This window comes from Cebus imitator, unplaced genomic scaffold, assembly GCF_001604975.1.
Source record: "Cebus imitator isolate Cc_AM_T3 unplaced genomic scaffold, Cebus_imitator-1.0 Scaffold1, whole genome shotgun sequence".
Taxonomy (NCBI): Eukaryota; Metazoa; Chordata; class Mammalia; order Primates; family Cebidae; genus Cebus; species Cebus imitator.
The window spans coordinates 16849410-16874003 of record NW_016107316.1 but is presented as its reverse complement, the minus strand read 5'-3'; the positions used below and the strand labels follow the sequence as shown (position 1 = coordinate 16874003).

Sequence of the window (24594 nt, the reverse complement as noted above, 5' to 3'; positions counted from 1 at the left end):
AGGCTGGTCTCGAACTCCTGATCTCAGGTGATTCGCCCGCATCGGCCTCCCAAAGTGCTGGAATTACAAGTGTGAGCCACTGCGCCCAGCCATTTGAATCATTTTTGAGTGTATAGTTCAGCGGCATAAGTACAACCACCACCACCATTCATCTCCAGAACTTTTTCATCTTCGCAAACTGAAACTCTATCCCTATTAAACACTGAATCCCCATTCCCCCTCCCCGCAGCCGCTGGTACCCACCATTCTATTTCTGTCTCTGTGAGTCTGACTACTCTGGGGCCTTCATATAAGTGGAATCCTACAATATTTGTGCATTTGGGTCTGGCTCATTTCATTTAGCATAATATCCTCAAGGTTCATGCATTTTGTAGCAGGTGTCAGGATTCCCTTTTTTTAAGGCTGGATCATCTTCTATTGTATGGATAGACTGCATTTTGCTTATTCATTCATCAGCTGATGAACATGTAGGTTGCCTCCACTTTTGGCCATTGTGAATAATGTTGCTATAAAACATTGGTGTATAAATATCTATTCAAATCTCTGCTTTCAGCCGGGCATGGCGGTTCACGCCTGTAATCCCAGCACTTTGGGAGGCCAAGATGGGTGGATCACCTGAGGTCAGGGGTTCAAGACCAGCCTGGCCACCATGGTGAAACCCGGTCTCTACTAAAAATGCAAAAATTACAGGAGTGGTGGTGTGTGCTTGTAATCCCAGCTATTCAGGAGGCTGAGGTAGGAGAATCACTTGAACCCAGGAGGTGGAGGTTGCAGTGCGCCGAGATCGCGCCACTGCACTCGAGCCTGGATGACAAAATCAAAACTCTGTCTCAAAAACAAAAACAAAACAACAACAAAAACAAACAAACAAAATCTCTGCTTTCAGTTCTTTGGACTGAACACCAGGAAGTGAAACTGCTGGGTTATACGGTAATTCTATGTTTAATTTTTTTCAGGTACCGCCATACTGCTTTCCATAGAAACTTTGTGGTTTTAAGTCACTGAGATTTGGAGCTGTTTGTTACTGCAGGACAACCTAGCCTGTCCTGATACTGCCCCATAGTCCAGATAATCTATAATCAGCCAGGATTCTGATGAGGTGTAGAATCTCAAAGGCTAAACCAACCTGAGTTAATCCAGTGTGATATACGGTGATGAGGGTTAGCCAGCACTGGAATTACAGGTGTGATATGCCTCCTCTTGGGACCAAAGACATTAGGGCCAGGGTCTGGAACCAACCCTGTAGCCATATGGTTGTTTCTTAACAAACATAAACCCCCTACATGGTCACCTTGGGCCTCTCGACCCCAGCAACCCATACGTCCAAGGTTACATACTTCAGTGGCTCCTAATAATGTCATCATAAATAGCCCTATTGAATAGAAATTTACATTTGCTGATCATGGCCCTGAGAATTTCAGCTTTTTGTTTTGTTGTTTTGTTTTTTTTTGAGACAAAGTCTTACTCTGTCACCCAGGCTGAAGTGTACCAGTGGCACAATCTCAGCTCACTGCAACCTCCACCTCCCAGGTTCAAGTGATTCTCCTGCCTCAGCCTCCTGAGTAGCTGGGACTACAGGCATGCTCTACCATGCCCGGCTAATTTTGTATTTTAAGTAGAGATGGGGTTTCACCATGTTGGCCAGGCTGATCTCAAACTCCTGACCTCAAGTGATCCACCCACCTTGACCTCCCAAAGTGCTGGGATTACAGGGGTGAGCCACTGCACCCATCGAATTTCAGCTTCTTAAGAGCAACTATGTTTCAAAAGTGTGGTGTGGGCTGAGCATGGTGGCTCATGCCTGTCATCCCAACACATTGGGAATATGAGGTGGGAGGATTACCTGAGCCCAGAAGTTCAAGACCAGCCTAAGCAACACAGAGAGACCCCTATCTCTGCAAATAATAATAATAAATTAGCCAGGCATGGTGGTGTGCATCTATAGCCTCAGATACTCAGGAGGCTGAGGCAGGAGGACTGATTGGGCCCAGAAGTTTGAGGCTGCAGTGAGCCATGATCACTCCACTGTACTCCAGTCTCGGCAACAGAACAAGACTCTGTCTCAATAAAAGAAAAGAAAAAAAAGATGTGGTGTGGGGTGCTTTCATAGTCAAATGGACCCAGCTTTGAATCCTGACTCTGCCACTTCCCAACTGTATGGCTTTGAATAAGACCAAGCCTCAGTTTCTTCATCCGTAGTGTGAGGGTAGTACAAACTACATCACAGGGCTGGCGAAGACTAGGGAAAATGTCATGTCTGGTGCCTGGCACGTAGTAGACACTCAATAAACAGTCGCTGCTGTTTAGGAGCAGTCTTCTGTAAACCCTCAATGAAGGCAGAGGTATCTCAGTCACCTTTCTAAAAATGGTCTTCTCCTTTGCCAAGCTGGGTGCACCATTTAGAGTGTTCACGGATGCCCCTCTTGATGCAGAAAGTGAAGAGCCCAGGAATCTGAGGGTCACAAGTTAATTCCACCAAGCTTTATTGAGAATCTCCTAGCAGCAAGTGCGGGGCTACAGGGATGACAGACACGGCCCCGGTCCTCACAGAGCACTGGGAGTCTCTGGGGATGGGCCGGTGGAGAACATGGACAGCAGGGCCTATCATCAGCAGAGGCGGTGGCCACTTGAGTGAGGGTGACACTGATCACAGCCAGAACTATGGCCTGGAGACTGGTCTCAGATCTTGAGGCACAGGGTGGGGGTTGGGGAGATGGAGGGACCTGGAAGCATTGGAGGATTTCCGGAAAGAAAACCTTCCCTTCTGTATGAAAGGCAGCTCCTGGTCCCAGAGAACTTGGCAACTCCTTTCTGTGACCCTCAAAAGGGTAGCGCTGATGGGGGCTGTGCTGCTTGGAGAGAAGGGAAAAGTAGGACCCGATTCACTGTGAAGTGAGTCCCACCACCAACGCCAGTAGCCCCTGCCCGCAAGTAGGATGGCAGGTCCCTGGGGAGAGAACACACCATGTCCTGTGCCAGGGAGCTCAGGGCACTGTATGTAGCTGAAGGGCTGAGTGGAATTCGGGGTGCAGAGCTGAGGTGGTTGGTGGTATGCAGGGGTACGAAAGGAGGCTGAAGGGGGGGTGGGGGGCCCAGCTCCAAGTCCTAGAGCGGTTGCTGGAGGAGTGAGATGAGCACACAGTGGCTGTGCTAGTGGAATTAGAGATGCCCCAAGTCGGGAACCCGGAGCCCTGAGAGCTCCATGGGGAAGGAGAACAGCCCCCACAGTGAAGGGGTGAGGGCGGAGTGTAGGTATGCACGGAATCTTCCAGCTGGAAGAGACCTTCAATGTCATCTCCTTCAACCTCCCACCTCATGAAATCTTTCAGTCTTCCAGTGCCCAACTGAGGGCACCCAACTCTGCTTGGACACCTCAAGGTACTGGGAACTCACTCCCTTCCAGGCGGCTGATCTCAGAGAGGCCCTGGAGCCTGCGGGACCGCCAGGAGGGCTGTGGCGCTCCGACCTTGGCCCTGTAGAGCGGAGTGGCCTCCACTCCGCGGCGGCACCTGGCTAGGGGTTGCGGCGCGGATGGGCCGGCGCTGCTGTCCCCAGCCCCAGTGCTGAGGCGGGCAGAGCGCAGTGGGCTCTGGCGGAGGTCGGAAGAACTGCAGGGCGAAGGCCGCCGGGGGCTCCGCGGGCTGCGTGGGGAGGCACTTGACACCGGCCGGGGGAGAGGAGGGGCCGCTGTCCCTACGGCCAGTGCTGGATGCGGGGACCCAGCGCAGAGGCAGCGCCAGGTAGCGGGGCGCCCCGCGTGGGGAGGTCTGCGGCGAGGCCCCGGGCTCGGCTCCGACACGAGGGGCTCTGAGTGGCCGAGAGCGCGGCCGAGGCGGGGCGCTCGGGCCCGGCGCCCGGTCAGGGCGGTGCGGGGTCCGGACCTCCGCCTCCCGGCGTGCGGGGACCCCGGCGGGGCCGCAGAGGCCGGGAAGTCGCGCCGAGGGCGCTAGGACCGGCCGCGCGCCCAGGCCGCTCCCGCCGCGGCGCCCCGGGGCCCCCCAGTCGGCGCTGCCTCCCGGGCCGGCTCCGCAGCGCCGGGGCCCTGGCCAGCGCGGCCGCGGGGGGCGAGCGGCGGGCGGAGGCCTCGGCCGGCGGGCGGCCGGAGGGAGGGAAGGAGGAAGGCGGAGAGAAGGGGTGGGAGGGGGGGACCCGGCGGAGGAGGCGGAGAGAGGGAGCGCGACAGCGAGCGGAGGGAGGGAGCGAGCGAGCGAGGCAGGCAGGCGGGCCGGGAGGGAGGGAGGGCGCGCGGGCGGCGGCGGCGGCGAGAGCAGAGGACGAGCCGGGACGCGGCGCCGCGGCACCAGGGCGCGCAGCCGGGCCGGCCCGACCCCACCGGCCACACGGTAATCAGCGCCGCTGCTGGCGGCCCGGGAGGCCGGCCCGGAGGCGGCGGGGAGCCGGGGAGCCGGGTGGGGGGCACCGTAGCGGGCAGTGCCCGGCTCGGGGCAGGCTCCCGGACCCCCGCAACTCCGCGCCGGGCGCCCGCGGGGCCGGGACTGCGGGCGGGGACGGCGGGCCGGGCTGGCCGGGCTGGCCGGGTCGGCGCGAGGGATTTGAGGGTTTGTTTATGTCCCCGCGGGCTCGGCAGGCGCCCCCTCCCGTCCCGCCCGCTCCCGGCGCGGACCCCCCTCTCCGCCCCCGCCCGGCTCCGGGCTCAAGTTCAAGTCTATACAATGCCGCGGGGGGCCCCTCCACCGCCTGCCTCCGCCGCGATGCCCGGCTCGGCGCTGCCGCAGGGGCCCCGGCCGGGCCGCCCCCGCCTTCCGGGCTCTGCCCCGGCCCCGCGGCCCCGCCTGAAGCCCGCGGCCAGGACGCCTGAGGGTGCAGACCCCGACCCAGAAGGATCGGCCCCCGCGGCGGCCCGGGGGAGCGGGGGAGGGGGCGGGGGCCGGGCCCCGCGCAGGCTCCGCGGCGGCGGCAGAAAATGGCAGCCTGGCACGACCCGGCCCCCCGCCCCTCCCCCCCGCGCCCGGCCCTCCTCGGCCCCGCGGGGCGGGGGACCCGGGAGGCCCCCGGGGGCGGGCCGAGGGGTGATTGCCGGGCCGGGCCGGAGAGCGCGGCGCCGCGATCCTCCTCCGGCCACCTGTGGCTGGGGGTGCGGGGCGCCGGCGGGTCCGGGAGGGGCGGCGGGGCGAGCGAGAGCTCCTGTCTGGGGGGCACACCTCCCCGCGGAGTGCCAGCCGCACGGAAGGGGGTCGTAGTGCCCGGCTCCTCCCTGTTCCCCGCGGGCCGTGGGAGCCGGGGCGGCCGCGGTGGCGGCGCCGCAATGTGGGGGCGGGGCGGGGGCGGGCGACGATCCCGGGCCCGGGCCGCGGGGGCCGGAAAACGCGGGGGTGGAAGCAGCGGGGCCGGGCCCGGGAGCGGCGCGTGGGGGGGACGCCTGGGGTCGTCCCTGCAGCCCCCCTGCACACATTCCCACGCACGCGGACACACTCACGCACACGCACCCCGCCGGGCCGGTGCAGACGTGTCCTTGAAAGCTTCGCATCTGCACAGTGAAGGACGAGGCCTCGCCGCGGCTGCGGAGCGGGGTCTTCGGCCCCAGGTTCCCGCACCCCGGGAGACCCCGAGCTTCAGAGCCGCAGGCGGCCGCGGTCCGTGTCCCGCCCTCACCCCGCTCCCCTCCCCCAGGCCGCCCTGTCCTCCCTCCCCTTTGGCGCGGACCAGGCTGGCGCGGGTCCAGGGCCCGCCCCTGGCCTCCCCCAGCCCCTCATCGCTGGGGCCCGCGGCCCTGGGGCTGCCAAACTGCGTTTCGCTTTCCTGAAGCCTCCCTTCTTGGGGGCACCCTCTCCCACCTTAGTCCCCCTCTACCATTTCTCCCCGTCTTCTTATCCCCTCCGTCCTGCCACTCTCTCTCTGCCGCCAGTTGAGGAGGTGTCGGCGCCCTGTGCAGGAAGCGGTGCCCTCTGGTTCCCAGGGGCTGCCTCCTTCGGCTCCTGAGGGGAGCCCCCTGTGGCTGCACCTTGACCCAACATGGCGTCTGGCACCCAGCAGGGCAGCTCTGGCCTGCGGCAGGCGGCAGGCGGGTGGGTGGGCAGGGCCGGGCCCCAGAGTCGCGCAACTCCCCCCGTCCCCGTCTCAAACCATCGGGGACAGAAGCCTTGGGGAGAAGCGCCCTCTGCCCTGTGACCCAACTTGCCCCTCACTGCCGTGCCTAGAGACTGCCATCAGCATCCCTGGGGGCCTGCTCAGTCTTCATGTTTCACCCTAGGCTGCCAGTGGCTGAACCGCCTCCTGGGCGGGCGAAGGGATCCTGGGATCAGGTGCTGCTCCAGTGTCGCCTCCTCTCTCCCTCCCTCCCGGGCAGATGTGACAGCTGCAGCCAGGGGAGCTATTCTCTTTGCTGTTGCCGGGGTATTAGGACTGGCCTGTGGGATTTGGGGAGCCAGGCATCCAGGGGACCCTCTTGGGATGACTGGCAGGGGCCAGCTCCTGGTAGTTTTCTGAGCTGCCTGCCTTTGGAGAGTTGAGTTGTGGGGAGTTCCTGCTGGGTTTCTGAGGCAAAATGGTCCCCCTTTGCCTCCAGGTTACACCTAGGTCCTGGTTGGGCTGTGACAGGTGGCTGTCAGGGTGGGAGTGTGTGTGCACAAGTGCTGGCTGCAGGTGAGGGCCCAGGCCGACCTCTGCAGCAGCCCTGGCACTTGCCTTCCTCCCCTGATGGCTCCCCCTCTTCTATGCAGCCCCTCCCCAGTTAAGCAGCTGCTGGTTCAGGCCCACCAAACTTCCCTTGTTACCCCACCCTGGCACCAGTGCCTTCCATAGGAGACTGGCCCTGAGAAAGGTGAATTCCTTCTAGGCTCAAGTATTGGACTGGTCCACAGGGCCAGGGCTGCCTTCCGAGTCCTGGAGAAGCCTAGGAGAGGACGCCAGCGGCCATCTGTCAGGGTGTCTGCGGACAGGATTCCTCTGTGGGGTGGGGGTTGGACTAGAGCCGGAAGGTCCATTCCAGCTTTGACATTCTATGACTCTCATTCTAGTTGTGGAATTTCAGGCCCAGAAATGGGGACAGAGTGGTCTGTTTTTCGGCACAGGGCAGTAATTGGGGAAGGCTTCCAAAGAGAAGGAGATAGGAGAGAGATCAGGGCCCCAAGGGGTTGGGCCTTGGGAAGGAGAGGCAGTATGGGGAGGGTCCCTGCAAGAGGCGGGTTGGTCACGTCTGACTCTGCAGAGGGTGTAAAAGTACAGCCTCCTTTAAGCCTCGGCACGTGTGTGTCCTGTAGGTTTGTGTATAAATCCCCGTGTGTGGATAATTTGTGACGTTTCCTTTTTGAGCCCAATTCACAGTAAGCTCCTCAGTCCCTTATAGATGTTTTACTATCGCTTTCACACCCACTTCTTCCAGTGGTTCTCAGAAAGCTAGGAAGACAGGACAAGCCAAAAAAATTTTGTCCTGGGTCACTGGAAGGAAGAAGTGGAGCCAGGCCTGCACCCAGGGGAAGGTGCCCCACTCTACCGCGCACCTGTTGGTGCGCTCTCTCAGTTTGTAATATCCAGGGAACAGGGGCCTTGCCTCCCTGGGTCCCGGTTGGACCAGAGGTGAGGCCCCCCAGGGTGTCTGCTGAGTGAGGAGAGTGCTCTGCTGTCTTGCCCTCTCCCTAAGGCAGGGAGAGTGTGGGGCTCCCCCTGCTGCTCTGCTCCGTTCCCAGTGGCCACCGCCTACTTACAGGCCAGCTCCTCAGGCTCTCGCCTACCTGAAAGACCCAAGTTCTTTTCCCAGCAAAAGCCCAGACTCTCCTGAGGCTTCTCTTTTCGGGATCCAGGGAGAGAGAGGACTCTAATAGGTGACTTAAAGCAGACCACCCTCTCCCCATTCTTTGGTCTGAACTGTCAGCATTAGAACCCAAACCTTAGAATTGCAGGCTGGAAGAGGAGTTTAGCTCTGAGAGCTCTTGGAGCTGGGGACAGGGCTGTTTGTGGGAGGTGGTGCTCAGTTCTTCCCAGGGTTGTCTGTGCTACCCAGAGCCTGAGGCCTGCAGGGCCGTTCACGTGCTGGTCACATGCCTCTCCCTGAGCACTTCCTGCTGCCTCCAACTTGCTGGCCTGGAGTCCTGGACTTGGTGCGTGTCCTCCCCACCCTGTACCCCAACTGGGAGTCGAGTGTGTCTCTGGCCTTTAGCAGGTAGGGCCAGAGCGTCTACCCTATGCTATTCCCCATGCTGCGACCCTTGGGGAACAGCTTCCATTTCCGTTTGAATGTTAGTAGATGAGCAGAAAGCCCATCTACAGCCCACCTGGCCCGAGGCTGGGTTTCTGCAGGGACTTTGCTGTTCCTGAGCAGGGCTTTAATAGGCTACTAAAGGTGCCAGATTCCTTTGCACTTTCATTTTGAGGGCTCATTTCCAATCATTTCTCTCTTTGACGATTTTTCCCTAAAAACATGACCAAATTTGAGATTCATGAAGTGTCAGCCTGAGATTTATGTCTGTCCGAGCCTGCCTCCACTTGGCTAAGCATGTGGGCAAGACCAGGTTCAGTGCATGTGTGTGTGTGCATGATGTGCGTGTATGTGGTGTGCTGCTGTGTGTGGATGGGGAGGACTTGCTTCCACATGAGCTAGTGTCAAGGCAGCGTGAGGCCCTCGAGCCACAGGGAGCTGCGCTCTGACTCCTCCCAGCAGCAGGAAGTTGGGCAAGAACTTGATTCCCTGGGCCTCAGTTTCCTCACCTGTAACATGGGAGTGCACGTGGGTTCTGCCTACAGGTGGTTGTGAGGATGGAGTGAGATGATGTGCGTTACAGCCCTAGCAGAGCGGGAGCCCTCCTGCTAGCTGTGTCTGTTTTCATCATTTGGGCGGCTCACGTGGACTGGCGCTGCAGGAAGTGTTCTGAGAAGCCTCGTCCACCTTCCTGTGTCTTTTGCAGAATCTTGGTCAGATGAGGAAAGTGCCAATTCTGATTCAAAATCCTGGGAGGTGGGAGGCTTCTCAGAGCCACTTAGCAATCTGTTGAGTTGAACAAATCACATGTCAACAGGTTGTTTTGCTTCCACCTGAAATCCCTCCTGCTGTAGTTTCAGCTCATTATTCCATTTTGTCTTGAGTGCAGCAGCACTTTCCCACCGTATTCACTTCTACTTTCCAGAGATGTGCTGAGCATTTCCTGGAAGCCATGCCCTGTGCTGGCTTTGAGGGGACACAATGCATTTAGGATGCGCCCAGCTAATGCAGGACTGCAGAGTGGGACCAGGGTCACCAGAGAGGGAGAATAAAGTGCTTAAAGGAGAGTGAGGTCACAACCAGCTAAGGCGATCAGGGAAGGCTTCTTGAAGGAGGTGGCATCTCAGAAGCGCCTCAGAGCACAGAAGTAGGGCTTTGGGGCTTCAGGGAAGAAGCCAGGCTGTCAGGGGCAGGGCATCATTGGGGGTTGGCTATAGTGCCCGGGTGGTGGTCTTGGTCCTGGGTTGTGCTGGATGCCAGGCTGAGGCCCTGCTTTGGTTTGGGGAGGAGGTCTCTGTGCTCCGGGAACTCCTGTGTGACTCATGGAGAATAGCCCTGAACTGCCTGTGTGTGGCGGCCAGTGGGGGGTGGGGGTGGAGAGAGGACAGCAGGGAGGGAGAGGAAGGGGCCAAATGAGCTCATTTGGTGTCAGATCCTGATTCTTTCTATTCTATATACTAGAGCTTAAGAGCTCAGACTTGGAGAGCAACAGAGCAGAGTTTAAATTACACTGACCCCAGGGGTTATGACGATTCAGGGGGAGGCCACGGTCAGGTCTGATCTGTGTCCGAGTGATGGCAGTCATGGTGAGGACGGGGCTGTAGTAGAGGGGTCTTTTTTGTGGCCTCCCCAGAGATCTTCATGTCGCCCCTTTCCCCCTTGCCCACCCCACCAGCCTGAGATGCCTCAGCATCCAGAACATTCCTCCAAGGGACCACCAGTGCCAGGGAAATGGGGGGTGGAGACGTCAGGTTCCTGTCTCTGCAGCCTGACTCCACCCTGCCCCACAACACACATGCACTGGGGAGAACCGAGCTACCAACCCAGAGGAGAGGTGCCCTGCAGGTGGCCTAGGCCCCCAGGCATGAGGGCAGGTGCCTGGCAGCCCCCTGCAAGAACAGTTGGTGGGCAGGGCCCTCTGGGCCAAATCTCCCTTGCTGATCACATCACAGGTCACCAGCCTGTCTGGAGGACAGCAAGGGTGCTTGGTGGGCAGTGAGGGTGGGGGTAAGGGAGGCGCAGACGCCTGGGGCTTTCCTAGCTAAATCCAGTATGGAGTGGATTTTTTTTTGTTTTTTTCAGCAGTAGCTCTGCGTTGCCCACTCCTGTCCTGCTGTGGCCCCCTCTGACCCTTAAGGCTGCCCAGCCTTATTTAGATATATGACCAGGTTCCTATTTTCTCTTTCCTGTGGTCATCGCCCTGCTCACCACCATCCCTATTGATCTTCCCTCCCTGCTTCTGTTTCAAATGTCAAGGTCATTTTTAATTCTCAGCCAGTTATTAGCTGCCCCATCTGAGTGCACAGAGGGGACGGGCAACCATCTCTTACAGCCAGTAACGGGAGAGCTGGGACTTGGGTCTCCTGACTCCTACTCTAGTGCTCTTCTTGCTCTAATGAAAGGGGAGGGGCACTTGTTGCAGATGTTCGAGATCTGATGGATCAGCTAGGTCATGGGTTCCAATAACCCTTCCTTGAAAAGGTAAAAAGATGCTTAGAGAGGAGATTATGGGGCATGGAGTTAGATTTGTGGCTCTCTAAGCTGTTTATTGAGTGTGGGCTGTGTCCTGGGGAATACTTGGGAATGGCCATGGCCTGGGGGCAGGAGGCCTTTGGGTGTCCCTCCCCCTCCACTCCCCAGAGGACCCCGGGAAGCACAGGGGGGTTTGCCTCTGCCCATGCCAGGCCAATAGGATGTCCCAGCACCCCAGCGAGCAGCACCTGTTTGGAAGGAGGCTTCGGGAAGGCCTTCATGATTACTTCTGTAGGTTCCCAAAGTGGTAAATAAATTCACTGGTAAAGGGAAATCTACTTAGATTCCATAAAAGTCTTCGAAACAAGGTAGCAAGTGTGTCTGTTCTGATGGGTTAGATGCCCATGCAGTGGTGTTGTGGTTTAAAAAAAAAATGTTTACAGTGTAATCTCATTTTCAGGAAATTCTTTAAAATTGCTGCAAATACGCACATTTATAGGTTTGCACATGCATGGAAAAGTTGTTCTGGAAGGATACCCACAAACCTGTCAACAGGTTTTTGCATTTTAACTTTATACACTTTTGTTTTATTTGAAAAAATGTAAATGAACTTGTGTTACTTTCTTAATAACAACAAAAATAAAACTATACTTTTGAAAAGCCCATGGATAAGAATGTGGAAAAAAGAATTCAGTCACGTAAGGCTCAGAGATGGACTCTTTTTTTATAATGGCTGAGAAACTGGTTTAGAGACTGACAGCAAGGGGTAAGCTTACTCAGGTACATGTCTTTTCTGGAAAGGCTGCAGGGAGAAATATTGCAGATATAAGGCCTCTGAGCAAAGGCCTAGGCTGGCAGGGATTAGGTGAGAGCAGAAAATAGGCCGCTGACTGCATGCACCCTGGCCCACGCCAGGGACAGGGGACAAAGTTAGCTTTATAGGATGGTGACTTGAAACACATTTCTGACCCAGGGTGAAGAACAAATCACGAGGATCTTCCTCAAAAGCATCAGTGTGGTGGGCTGTTGTGGCCCAGAAGGTTCCTGGGGAACTGGAAGCGTCACTGTGGCCCGGCCCAGGGTGGCGCTCAGGTGGCCCAGCCCTGGCATAGTGAGAGCCTCTTGGGAGGCCTCACCCAACGGAGACAAAGTGGGGCTTCAGGAGGCCCCACGAAGGAGTAGAAGGGGTGCCTAGAAACTTGCCTGGCATGTGGGCTCAACTCTGATATAGGAGTCCCTGAGCAGGTGGCAGTGACCCAGGTGATGCGGTGGAGAGATGAGGCAGGGGCAGAGCCAAATTCCTTCACCTGCAGTTGTCTTGCTACCCCAGGAAGCTCAGAGCTGGTTACTTAGCAACAGCACCTACCACCATCTTCCACCTTTCCCTCCCCCACCCCACCCATGGGTGCCTCTCGGAGCTTCCCTCCCCCCGAGGCTGCCCTGTTCAACAGGACATGAGAAGGGTCTGTGCACTTTTTTGGCCCTGCCCCTGGAATAAGGCAGGAACAGACATAAAAGGACCCAGGACTTGGAGGCAAGCACAGAACTGGTCCCTCTACAAACCAGCCATTCAGTTCCAGGCATGTAGGGATGGATGTGCAGGGCAAGAAAGACGCTTGGGAGTCAGGCCCACCTGGAGGAGCGTCTCAGCCCCATTTGTGCTTAGTTGCTGCTGGCCCCAAACCACCTGGAGCTGCAGGTTTTTCATCTGCAAATTGGAGATAAGAATAGCAGCCACATCTTAAAGGGGTTGCCTGAATGACATGCAATAATTCATGAAAACAGCCAGCACTGTGCCTGGCACAGAGGAGGTGCTCAGGAGGTGTGAGCTGCTTTTCTTTACATGGGGTCGTTTCAGGGCTGCCTGAGAGTTAGGGTGACACCCACAAAGCCCTGCTGCTCTATAAGACCCTGCAAGTGGCTGGCCACGGTGGCTCATGTCTATAATCCCAGCACTTTGGGAGGCCAAGGTGCACAGATCACCTGAGGTCAGGAGTTTAAGACCAGCCTGGCCAACATGGTGACACCTCATCTCTACTAAGAATACAAAAATTAGCCAGGTGTGATAGTGCATGCCAGTAATCTCAGCTATTTGGGAGACTGAGGCAAGAGAATTGCTTGAACCCAGGAGGCGGAGGTTGCAGTGAGCCAAGCTCAAGCCATTGCACTACAGCCTGGGCAACAAGAGTGAAATTCTGTCTCAAAAAAGAAAGAAAGAAAGCAAAAAAAGCTCCTGCAAGCGTTGCTCATCCTCCCCGTGACCGCTCACGGTGAGGAGAAGAAGTAATCAAATTTGAATGACCCCCAAGCCCACGATGGACTCTGAGCTGGGAGTCGGGGGCTGGGGGAAGTGGCAGGGACAGAGGAAGCTGTCTCTGTCTGACCCAGGTCCCTTTTTCCTGTTGCCAATAAGTTGTCCCTTTTTCTCGCAGCCTTTCCGCACCTCCACATCTTCCTGTGAGGCCCGGATTTACCTGCACCTTTTTTGATCTCTTCAGAGTCCCCTGCTCATGTGGGGACCCAGTAGCTCCCCCAAGGCCTGGCCCATCTTTCCCTCCCTGCCCACTGGTCTCTTTGGGGCCAAGCAGAGAGTGGCCTTTGCTGGGTTCTGGCTCTGCCCCACGGCCTGGAGGCATGGGAGGCCCTAGACCAGAGCCCGGCCTGGCAGCTGGCACGCAGCAAGGGCTCCTAATGGTTTTATTACCAGCAACAATGTGGTGCTTGTTGCCATCCACGCACAGGCTGACGGTTCCCAGCCCAACTGGTGGTGGCCTGAGGGCCCTGCCTGGTACTGGAAGCTCAGCTGAGAAGCCCAGTGGGGCTGGGCAGTCAGTCTCCTCTGCATTTTCTTCTGTCAACACCCTGCCAGCAGCCTAGAATCAGAGAGAGCTGAGGCATGGCATGGTGAGATGCTGGCCCCAAGTTGGCAGGACTGGCAGCACTTAAGTGTTCTCTCCAGAGGATCCACAAATGATGTCCATCCATTCATCTCAGAGAGACCTACTGTGTGCCAGGCACAGGCTACACAGATGAAAGGGGTCATGCTCATCCTCAAGGAGCCTGCAGCTTAGGTGGAGTCTGGCAGGGCAGAAGGACCCCTGGCACACTGTGCCCAGGCATTACTGGGACTCAGAGAAGGAAGTTGGATGCAGGGGGAGAGAAGACCCAGAAAGGCTTTCTAAAGGAGGTGACACTTGAGCTGAGTCTCGAAGGGCAGGGAGCAGTTAGCCAGGTGGGCAAGGGTGCTTTTTGGCCCCTTGTGGCTGCAGTGTAGGGAATGATGGGTATGAGGCCAGGGACCTAGGCTGGAGGACCATGGAAGGCCGGGAGGTCATCTGTCAGTGACATCAGCTTGGTATTTATATTTGAGAAAGATCATTCTAGGGCATTGAGGAAGAGAACTCAGGCAATAGGGTTTGGGAGCAGGGAGCCCAAGTGGAAGGCTGGCACAGAGGTCTGGGGAAGCAGTGTGGGCCTGGAGGGGTATGCGTGGTACGACATCTAGGAAACAGAGTCAGTAGGAACAGTCGTGATAAAGGAATGAGGGAGTTGGGGTGGCCCTCTGGCTTCTAGCTCAGCCAGCTGTGTGAGTGGGGATGCCCGTCATGGGGGGTACAGGGTGGGGGGAGTCAGAGAGAGCAGGAGGTGCCTCCTACACGGAGTTGGATTGGAATTGGGGCTTGAGGGTGGGTGGGATTTTCCCAGGGCACCTTCTCCGTTCTGAACTCCGACTTCCCAGGGGGAGCCAGAGCCAGGCCAGGCTTGCAGGGGAGGCTGGAGCCTCAGTCATAGGCCTGGAGGCGGGGCCCCTGGTGCAATGGATGAGAAAGGCAGGTGCATTTCGGTCCATAGATCGGACCCCTGCAGATTTTTGAAGGAAGATTTTGAGGAAGGTGCTCGCACCCATGCATTGGGGATGCTGATGAGTTGGGATGCCTGCTTCCCACTGATTTCCCCAAAAGATGACCTGTAAGGCCTAGACCCTGGCCCTCCACCCAGAACCTGCGGCGAATCTCATTGCCCTCTGAGAATATTTGGGTGGGCTGGAAGTTGATGTCAGGCTGTCCCGCCTTCCCCTCACTCTCCATTCAGAGACAGGTCTGTGGAGAGAGACAGGAGGGACAACCTGGGGACAGCATATTTGGAAAGCAAACAGAAAAGAAGCAAAACTGTTCCACTGAAATAGAGGCTTATATGTGTTCTGTGAAGGATAATGTGGAAGGCTGTTTCCAAAGAATTTCTAGAAAAAGTACGTGAGCCACATCAGCACCATTGAACTTAGATAGAGGCCAGGAGAAGTGTGGCATCGTGCTGGGGCCACCAGACTGGGGGGCTGGACAGATGGTGGTTTCATCTCAGCCCTGCCACCTCCTTGCTTCGTGTCTTGGGAGATCACTCAACCTCTCTTAAGCTCAGTTTTGCCGTCTGCAAAATGGATGTAACTTCACAGGCTGGTGTTCTTGTTTGTTCTGAGCACTGCTTCTTGCACTAAACCTGGATGTTTTATTTCACCCTTTTTTTTTTTTCTTGTTTTACTTTTTTGAGACTGAGTCTTGCTCTGTCGCCAGACTGGCATGCAGTGGCGCGATCTCAGCTCACTGCAACCTCTGCTTTCTGGGTTCAAGCGATTCCCCTGCCTCAGCCTCCCACAAATCTGGGACTACAGGTGCATACCACCAAGCCCGGCTAATTTTTTGTATTTTTAGTAGAAATGGGGTTTCACCATGTTGGCCAGGATGGTCTCACTCTCCTGACCTCGTGATCCGCCCGCCTCAGCCTCCCAGAGTGCTGGGATTACAGGTGTGAGCAACTGCGCCCAGCGTTTTTCACCCATCTTTTAAAAGAATCCTCATACAGTTGGCCTCGAGGGTGTTCGAGGATGAAAATTCAACCACATATGTTCACTGCTGGCACAGAGGCGGCACTCACACGCCCTATCCATCCCTCCCTCACTTCTGCACTTCCTCTGGTTCTTTGCCTCCCAAGAAGCCTGTTTCCTCCTGTCCCCTCGGTCAGTTTTGAGTTCTCCTTTCCAGGGAAGCTCCATTCATCATGTTCTATAGACTCTCTTGTTCCGATTATTCCCTGTAAACCTGATGCACCCAGTGTATTTGAAGAGCATCTACTGAGCTAAATGGGAGTTGGGGGGGCTCAGTTCCTGTTCTCTTTTTGTAAGCTGGGGGAGGATCTGTGCAGAGCTGTCCAGGAGAGTAGAGGGCGTGGGGCCCCCGGGGGAAAGTTGCAAGACCCAGCAGGACCACAGCTGAGACCTTGCCCTGTAGCTGGCTCAGTGTGCCAGGGGATAGGGGCACACAGCCCTGGTGGGTCTGGGAGATGAGCTCGGAGGCGACTTGGCCTGGATATGGGTGGGGCTGCCCTGCTCTCTGAGCCAGACTTCAGGAGATGGCAGGGTGGGCCACTTCCTCTGTGAGAGCCGCACTTGACGGCCCTTGGGCTGTATGGTGGCCCTCTGACATGCAGCTGCACCCCTGGGGAGACGTTTGAAGCCTCTCTGCATGCTGGAGGATCTGATGGGAAGATGGCTTTGAAGCAGGGCTCTTGGGGTGGTGATGCTGCCGCTGCCAAGAAGGCCGGGCAGAAGTCAGCTGTCTCTGGCTGGGGGTGGGGCGGGGGCTACAGTCCATCAGAGTGTGGAAATCCAGATCTGTGCGAGCAGCCGTGCCGCAGGACTGGCCCTCTGGAAGTGGGGCATACATGAACTCAGGGTGTGGCAGTGTAATCAAATGAAATGTACAGCATAATTAATCTGGCATACCCTTAATGATATGCATAATTGTGCTGCATGGTAATTAGGTGTAAATGGTAAGCAGTTCACATAAATGTTTTGTAATTGGTATTAATGTTGCACAGGCAAACCAAGTTTATGTGGTTTTTCTCTTCTTGCTCTGTTAGTTTTCTAGTACAGGCAATTCCAAGCTTTTGGAGAAATTCTGCTGCAAATGTTTGTTTATAGGGCAATGTTTTGTGTTTTCTCTCAGAACAATGTTATGAATGGTTATGAGGTTCCCAAGCTGGTTTCCAAATGCCTCTTTGGCCCATACAGTAGGTGAAATGTGCAATGCATGTGCCTGTGTCGGGAGCCCCCCCAGGATCCTCCTGCTCCGGGTGCCCCGAGAGCACAGCATGAGGTGTGCTGTGCACGTGTGTGCGTGTGTGTGCCTGGGTCATCTCTGCATGTGTGTAGGTGTGTCTCTGTGTGCATCTATGTGTGTTTGTGTGTGTGTGTGTGCTGCATGACTGTGAGAGACTCCAGAGGCCACAGTGGCAGGTTGAAATTCTCTGGCAAATACATTCCCCATTCTAGTGGCAAAGGAGCCTGGGCTGGAGACTGAGGGGCATTAGCTGGGAGGGGGACCCAGGCCCAGCAGCTGTTCCTAGGAGTGGGCACAAGCCACTCCAGGGCGTGGTCTGAAGCCAGAGTCTAGGTTTCCTAAGAACACACGGCTTGCCTTTCTTTCTGATCAAACACATAGTAATGTTTAAATGAACATTTATTGAGTGTCTGCCACATGCCAGGCCCTATGTTAAACACCGGACTCAGACTCCCTTCTGTCTTAAAATAGACTTGTGAACCTAGGGACTCTTATTCACTCCGCTTTACAGCTTGGGAAACTGAGGCCTGAATCTCTGAGTGACAGAGCCAGGGTTTGAGGCAGAGACTGCTGGAGGCACGGGCCCGTGGTTCTGAGATGTGCTGCTCAGAACGCTGGGCTCTTCTCCCTCCCTTGGCCCCCTCCACAAATGGTTTTTTTGTTTGTTTGTTTTGAGATGAAATCTCCACCCAGGCTGGAGTGCATCTTGACTCACTGGTGCGATCTCAGCTCACTGCAACCACCGTCTCCCAGGTTCAAGTGATTCTCCAAGCTCAGCCTCCTGAGTAGCTGGAATTACAGGCACCTGCCACCAGACCTGGCTAATTTTTGTATTTTAGTAGAGACAGGATTTCACCATGTTGGCCAGGCTGGTCTTGAACTCCTGACTTCAGGTGATCCGCCTGCCTCGGCCTCCCAAAGTGCTGGGATTATAGGCATGAGCTGTGGTGCGCGGTTTGTTTTGGTTGGGACAGACAATGAGGAGAAAGGCAGCCCTGTGGGAAGGTCTGAGAGCAGCGGGCTCCTTTCTTCGGAAGTGGGTAGGGAGGGGCCGAGCTCCAACAGCGCTAAAGACCCTTTGGGGGACCTCCTTGTTTGGAGCTGAGAGGGAGTTGGTCTAGGAAGTGGTTTGGGGGAGCATGGACAAGGGCAGTGTCGGGAGAGGGTAGTCACAGGCCAGCCAAGGACTCACCCCCGTTTCCTGTGGTTCGCTGATAGCCTAGACCCTCACCACCCCCTTCACCTTGGGGATCTGGGGCAGGTGGGCCTGCAGACCCACGGCAGGTGCACTGCTGGCCTCGGAGCTCCTGCAAACGGCCTTTCCATGGGGCTCTGTCAAGCGACCCCTAGAATGGGGATTGTGGGGGGTCGCTCTAGGCACCGCAGCACTGTGCTGGGGATGTTGCAGCTGCCTGGGAGTGACTTCACACAGTCCTCTCTGCCTCCAGGGTCACCCGGAATGGGGTTTCGGGGGACAAGCTGTGGGTGGGGTGGAGAAGGACAGCAAGATGCAAGGCATGAACTCTGACCTCGTTGCTTTGGGAAGTTAGACGCATTTGTCTACGCAGGGAACACTCAGTGACCCCTGGGTGGGTGGTGGGGGAGAAGGGGATAGGGTGGGGGAAGGAGAGATGCTGGGTTGAAGGACTGGGAGGGGGAGCCGAGTGGGCCCTGTGGGAGAGGGTGGGAGCCAGGGGTGTCATCTGGGGACAGCTGGGAGAGCTGGGAGAGGTGGGGGCATGGCCAGAACAGTGGGCGGAGGCTGCATTGCAGCCAGCCCCGGTGAGGCCAGGCCAGAGCGTATATTTTACCATGTGTGAAAATCTTTGGCATCACAGGATTTTTTTTAAATAGTAGCTTTAAGATATAATTCACATTCCATACAGTTTACCCACGTTAAGTGTACAGTTCGATGGTTTTAGTACCTTCACAACCAATTTTTAAAAATTCTCACCAGGCGTCATAGGTTTTCATAGAGGGAGCCGTGTGTGGACAATTTTACAATCTGCTGAGAGGCTAGGGTGGGAGGTAGAGACGCCAGAGGCAGGCGGAACCGCTACAGGGGAGCCACCAGGTTATTGTGCCGCAGACACAGGAGGTACAAAGGGCCTGGAGGGAATAGGGGGAGGAGAGAAGCCTGAGGACCAGGTGCCTGCTGGACGTGGGGACCCAGGGGAAAGGTGGGACCTGGGTTTTCTCCAGGGTTTGGGGCTTAGGCAGCTGAAGGGAAGGGAGTGTTACTTCCATATTGGGGGAAAAGCCAGAAAATAGAGCTGGCTCTGAAGGACGCATGATCTGGAAGAGCAGGATTTTAGATGACTGCAAGTCATCCAGTTGGGATGAAAGCAAATAGAGATGAAGCCCCCGGCAGAAGGAGGTCTGTGTTAACTTATGCCCAAGTGTCTTAGAGGAAGAGCACTCAAAGAGAAGCTGAAGGTAGAACATGACCTTTGAGGAGCGCCCACCATGCAGAAGTGGGATCGAGACTCTTGGCCAGCCCTGGAGACAGAGCTGCAGAATCTGAGGCTGGAGACCCAGGAGCAAGGAGCCAGATGGAGTCCCAGCTGGGAGAGAACACGGAGAAGGCACTTGCTGGTGAGCTGCAGAAGCCGGGGTCTCCTTTCACTCCAGGGCCCAGCTCCACAATGGCACTCAAGAAATGGCTGTTGAGGGAGTGCCTGAAGCAGGGAGCGATGAGCTGGCCAGGATGTGGAACTGAGCTCAAGGGCCGTGAGGAGGGAAAAGGGCCCTCTGGGGCCGTGGGTGACGATATCAGTCAGGGTCCATTCAGGAGGCAGAGACCACATGGTGACTGGAACTAGGAAAGTTTCGCATAAGGATTATTAACTCTAATGGGATTGGAATAATGAGGAATTGGCTAGTAAGAAGCAAAAATAACTCCAAAGAATACAAAAATAATAGCTGTGAGAGCAGCCCCTACCTCTAGGGTTGCCACAGAATGCCCAAGGAAGAGGCCCCACAGGGCTGAGATCCAGACGTTGATGGAGAGGGTGTGACCATGGCTCCCTGGATGGCAAGGTCTCTGTAATGCCATGTTGGCAGAACTTGCTGCATAGCCACACTCCGGAATTTACTGGAAATCCATCTTTTTGGGTCCCAAGGAAAGTGGTTTGTGAGAGGTATCTTGCTGGAAGCATACGGCTGCTGTTTTCCCAGGGGAGTGCTGAGTGAAGCTCCTGACTGTTGGGTGCTGCTGCTTGCCTTGTGTTGCTGGAGCAGGGCGCTGGGAAAGCTACCTGCATTGCAAGAGCCTGGCACTCCTGCAGGAGCTGGACACTGGAAGTCTGCATGCCATGGGAACTGGGTGCCGGAGAAGCTGCGACAGCACAGGAGCTGGGTTCTGGGAAGCTTCACATCTGGCAAGACCCTGATGCTGGAAAGCGCCCATGCAGCAAGATCTGGCTGCTGGAGAGGCTGTATACCATGCAGGAACCCACCAAGAGAGCACATCAGCTAGGACGGAAACTCGCTTCCTCCTTCAACACCTCTTCAGTGTCCTCCACAGTTGTGCCAGCTGGCAAAGGAAAAATATTTAAAGGGCCCAGCTCTATCTTCACAGCACAGGCAACAATGGGTGAATAAATTGATAACTGGCCCAGTCTACCCCTTTGGCTACACAGCTTCCATTTGCACCCTTTTACAACATCTGAACTCCCATACAAAAACAACCAACAGATGTCTACCTATCAAGACAGTTATCCTTCTTATGAAGTTCTCACCCATTTGCCCAAAGACCCCCAACTATCTGGCTATAATAACTTCTCAAAGCCAGTCACAGTCGCACTGAATATTCTGATACCTAAAGACTAAATTATAAAGTTAACTGCCAAGAACTTGTATAGAAAACAATGGGGGCTGGGCATAGTGGCTCATGCCTAATCCCAGCACTTTGGGAGGCCGAGGTGCACAGATCACCTGAGGTCAGGAGTTTAAGACCAGCCTGGCCAACATGGTGAAACCCTGTCTCTACTGAAAATACAAAAAAATTAGCCGGGCATGGTGGCGGGCACTGGTAATCCCAGTTACTTGGGAGGCTGAGGCAGGAGAATCACTTGAACCTGGGACCCACAGGTTACAGTGAGCCGAGACTGCATCATTGCACTCCAACCTGGGCAACAAGAATGAAACTCCGTCTCAAAAAAAAAAAAAAACATGAGAATGAGAAAAAAGAAGAAAATGGTTACCATATTGCAAACACACACACATATATCTCAAGTGAATAGAAAGCGTGCAAAACCACTAGAGGCCTGGTTTCTGCATTTGTTCACAAGGCTGCACTTGCTACCTGGCTTCCTTCTCCTCTTCTCCTATCCTGCATTTCCTCCACACTCAGCCAGAGCCTCAGCAGGTCATGCTTCTTTTACTCAGTGGAGTGGCCCAAACCCTCATTCCCAAAGGATCTGAGTCCTTAGTTATCCTGCTTTTGTTGTTGTTACCATAACTTTCCATTAAGCTTTCCTTTGGGCATGGAAGGTCTTAAGAGGTGCCTGAGAGAATCTGCTGGGTTCCAGGCGTAGCCTTGCTCGGCTCTGTTGCTGATCAGCAATCCAGTTTTCTCCTTGGTAACTAGGATCAATCACTCCAGACAGTGGCATCACTCCTTTTTTCCAGTCAGTTCTGTGACATAAGGGATTCAAGAAAGCCAAGTGGGTGTAAGTGTCGCCTGTCCCAGGGAAAACATTGTGATATATCCCCTGGTGGGAGCATTCTCCCCCAAGGACAAAGATGGTCAGCATCCCTAGAGGGTTTCAGAGCTGCTGGGTGGGGGAACAGGGCCATGCGTAGGAGGCTGAGTGATAGAGCCTCCGGAGCTGGCAGCTGTAGACCGTTCTGTAGAGAAGGTTGAAAAAGCAGAGAAACGTGCAGATGACCGTGGGCCACTTCCGCCGGGGGTGATAAAATCAGACCCATGCTGGTCGCTGCCAGACCGCCGTCCAGGACCATGTGCCTGATTCTCACATGGACTCCAGCCTGGCCACCCTGTGCCCCTGACTCCCAGGCCGTGGAAAGCCCATCTGACCCACAGCACATGTGACCCCTTAGACAGGGCTCCTGGCTTCCAGCACTTGGAAATGGGTGCTGGCTTACCAAAGTCTGTGTTGGCTCATTTTGGCTCCTGAGAACAACTTCAGCTCCTTAACAGCGTCTATTTTGGGTATAAATCACCCCCTCCTCACTTTTGAGGCTGTGTCATGGCAACCATTAGTGTGAGCAAAGGAGTCTGACTCAGACTCCCATGTGTCCGCCGTGGTGGCAGCAAGTTTGGTGTGATCATAAGTACTCCTGCTCCCGATGCCAGTGCTAGTGGTGCCGTGGCCTCGAGGGTGGTGTGAGAGCCACAAGCCGTCTTACTGTGATTCTAGAGCCAGACAGATGGGCTTTACAGAGGGCAGGACTGCTGGCCTCTCACCAGTGGCTTTGGTATTCTATGAATACCCAGTGGTTTGGGTGAAAGTGATGTTTCTGAAAGGGCGATGGAATGATGATGGGCATCTCACTGGAAAGTGGCACCAAGACCCCCCTCCCTCCCCCTCCTCTTTATCCATCCCCAGCCTTATGACCAAGAGAGGTTGTGACAGGAGGGGGAATAGTGGACAGATAGGCATTTCTGTCTAGGGGGTTGCCTCTGCTTTCTGTTGGCCCCCAGTGCACCCCCACCCTGGCAGTTGATTGGGCAGGGGGTGGGGGTGGGGCACAAGATACTCTGCTGCCTTCTGTCACCCACAGGACTCATTGGCACCTCCTCCTAAGCTCATATAGGAAATTTGGCCATGGGACTCTTACCTGTGGGCCAGGGTCACCCCAGAGGCATAAACAGTTGATCATGGCACTGGCTCTGGGATCCATGTTTAGAGTGCTCATTCATGACCAAGAACTGCCACGTTTGCCGGGGTCCCGAGTTACATAGACCTGGATTCATAATCCTGCCCTGAAGCTCACTAGCTATGCTACCCTGGAGAGGTACTACACCTGTCTAGGCCTCCATGTATTCTATAAAATGGGGATAACACCAGGACCTACTGCATAGGATTGTTATGAGGATTGAACAGGATGGGGCATGTTTTCTAGCACAGTGCCTGGCACATGGTAGGTGCTCAGGAAATAGCTGCTTGAATGAATGAATGATGCTGCATTGGGCAGGGCATTGAATACTGTCATTAGAAAGTACTGTGCCCTCCTTCCCCGCTCCCACTGCAGACAAGCCTGACCAGGAAAGAGAGACTGGAAACTTTTCTGGCCAGTCCATGCCCAACGTTGATCTATCTGCAGCAGTCACATGCTAGTTGTGAGGGATGGGGCGGAGGGCTGAGGGCTTCTGAGTGGGACTGACCGGGACTGCTTTGGCTCCACCCCTTACCCACTGTGTGACCTTGGGCAGTTTTATTAATCTCCCCATACCTCATTATTCTCATCTGGAAAATGGGGATAAAAATAGTACCCGCTTCAAAGGGTTGGGGTGAGGCGTGAGGATTAATGAGATGTTGACATTGTGAAGCTCTGCTCGCGGACCTGACATGTTGGAGGAGCTTAAGCACGAGTGCCTGCTTGAGCAAAGGCCACTCAGAGGAACTCCAGGGATTTCAGGAAGGGGAGAAATCTGCGGGCTTGTTGAATCCGAGAGTAATAGTCATTAAGATTTATGGAGTACTTTCTCTGTGCCAGGCGCTCTTGGAAACATTTTTAGGGCATTCCACTTTAGATTTCACAGCAGCCCTGTAAGTCGGAGAGTTATTTCCCCACTCTACCGCTGAGAAAACTGAGGCACCGTTTTGCCTCAGGCCACAAAGCTAGTAAGAAATAAGGCCAGCATTAGAAGCCCTGCAGTGGGCCTCCCAGAGGGGACTGAGATTAGCCTATAGGCCAGGAGGGTGTCAGCCACAAGTCTAGACTCATACCTAAGGAGTGATAGTTCACAGCGCCCAAAAGTTCAGAGACACCCCTGCCTCCAGGAACAGCAAGACCAGGGGACCGGACAGTGACTGAAAGCTTTCTCCCGCTGTCTTCATCTCTGAGCTCTTCGTTCTCAGGCAGGCTCTCTCCACGTGGTGGGAAGGCAGCAGCTGGCAGCCCCTGACTCACATTGACCACGCTAGCATCTTTCCATTGCATAGGGAAAAAGGTTCCAGGGAGGCCTCTGATTGGCTCTACCTGGTCACATGCTCACCCCTTGCCTGGGGTGGGGGTTAAGGTCAGCATAGGCAGAGTCGAAACCCCATGACCAGCGTTTCCCACCAGGAAGGAAGGGAAGGCTTCTAGGTAGAGCAGAACAACCAGAGTCCACTAGAGGAAAAGGAAAATTCATGCAAAGGGAGGAAGAAGGACCTGCTGCAGAAATCTCTGTCATTCAGACAGAGAGCTTGAGATGGAGAAGAAGAGGCTCTTGGGGTGAGAACATTGGGCTGGTGTTTGGTGGAGTGAGGATTTAGGTGTGTGGGCCGTGACAGTTTTGGTTTTGGAAGAGGACAATTGTGTGCAAGCCCGTGTTGGGGTGAGACTGTGGGGTGGCAGGGGGGCCAGCAGTCTCTCAATCTGAAGATGGAGAGGAGGCTCCGGTGGTCATCTCAGGGGGTGCTGATGAGGCTGGGGTTGGTGAGGAAGGTGGGGATGGCGGTGGGGACAGTGTGATGCGGGGGAGCAGTCGTCAGGCTCCAGGAGATGGTTGAGATGTGGCTCTTGGGTCTGAGATGGGGCTGAGTGAGCGGGGGTTGTGGTTAGGAATGCAGGCAGCACTGACTTGCACTGCCCATGGGCTGGTTGCAGTGAGAATGATGTGTTTGGAGGACTCAGCATTTTGTGAGGGTGGGGGGTGGAGAGGGAGGTACCAGTGTTGTA

The 24594-nt window shown here is 55.6% G+C and overlaps 1 protein-coding gene across 3 annotated transcripts in view; it reads left to right on the top strand.

The window, feature by feature from the left end:
• The first annotated feature begins 3584 nt into the window (after window positions 1–3584).
• Window positions 3585–24594, top strand: part of DNMT3A (DNA methyltransferase 3 alpha) — a 113916-nt gene continuing 92906 nt past the window's right edge. For 2 of the 3 annotated variants that reach the window (XM_017527092.2, XM_017527073.2), the window contains exon 1: window positions 4209–4343. The gene's annotated coding sequence lies outside the window, so the exon portion shown is untranslated. Of the gene's footprint in view, window positions 3741–4208; window positions 4344–24594 lie in introns of those variants that run through there. The other variant, XM_017527076.1, reaches the window with a different exon arrangement.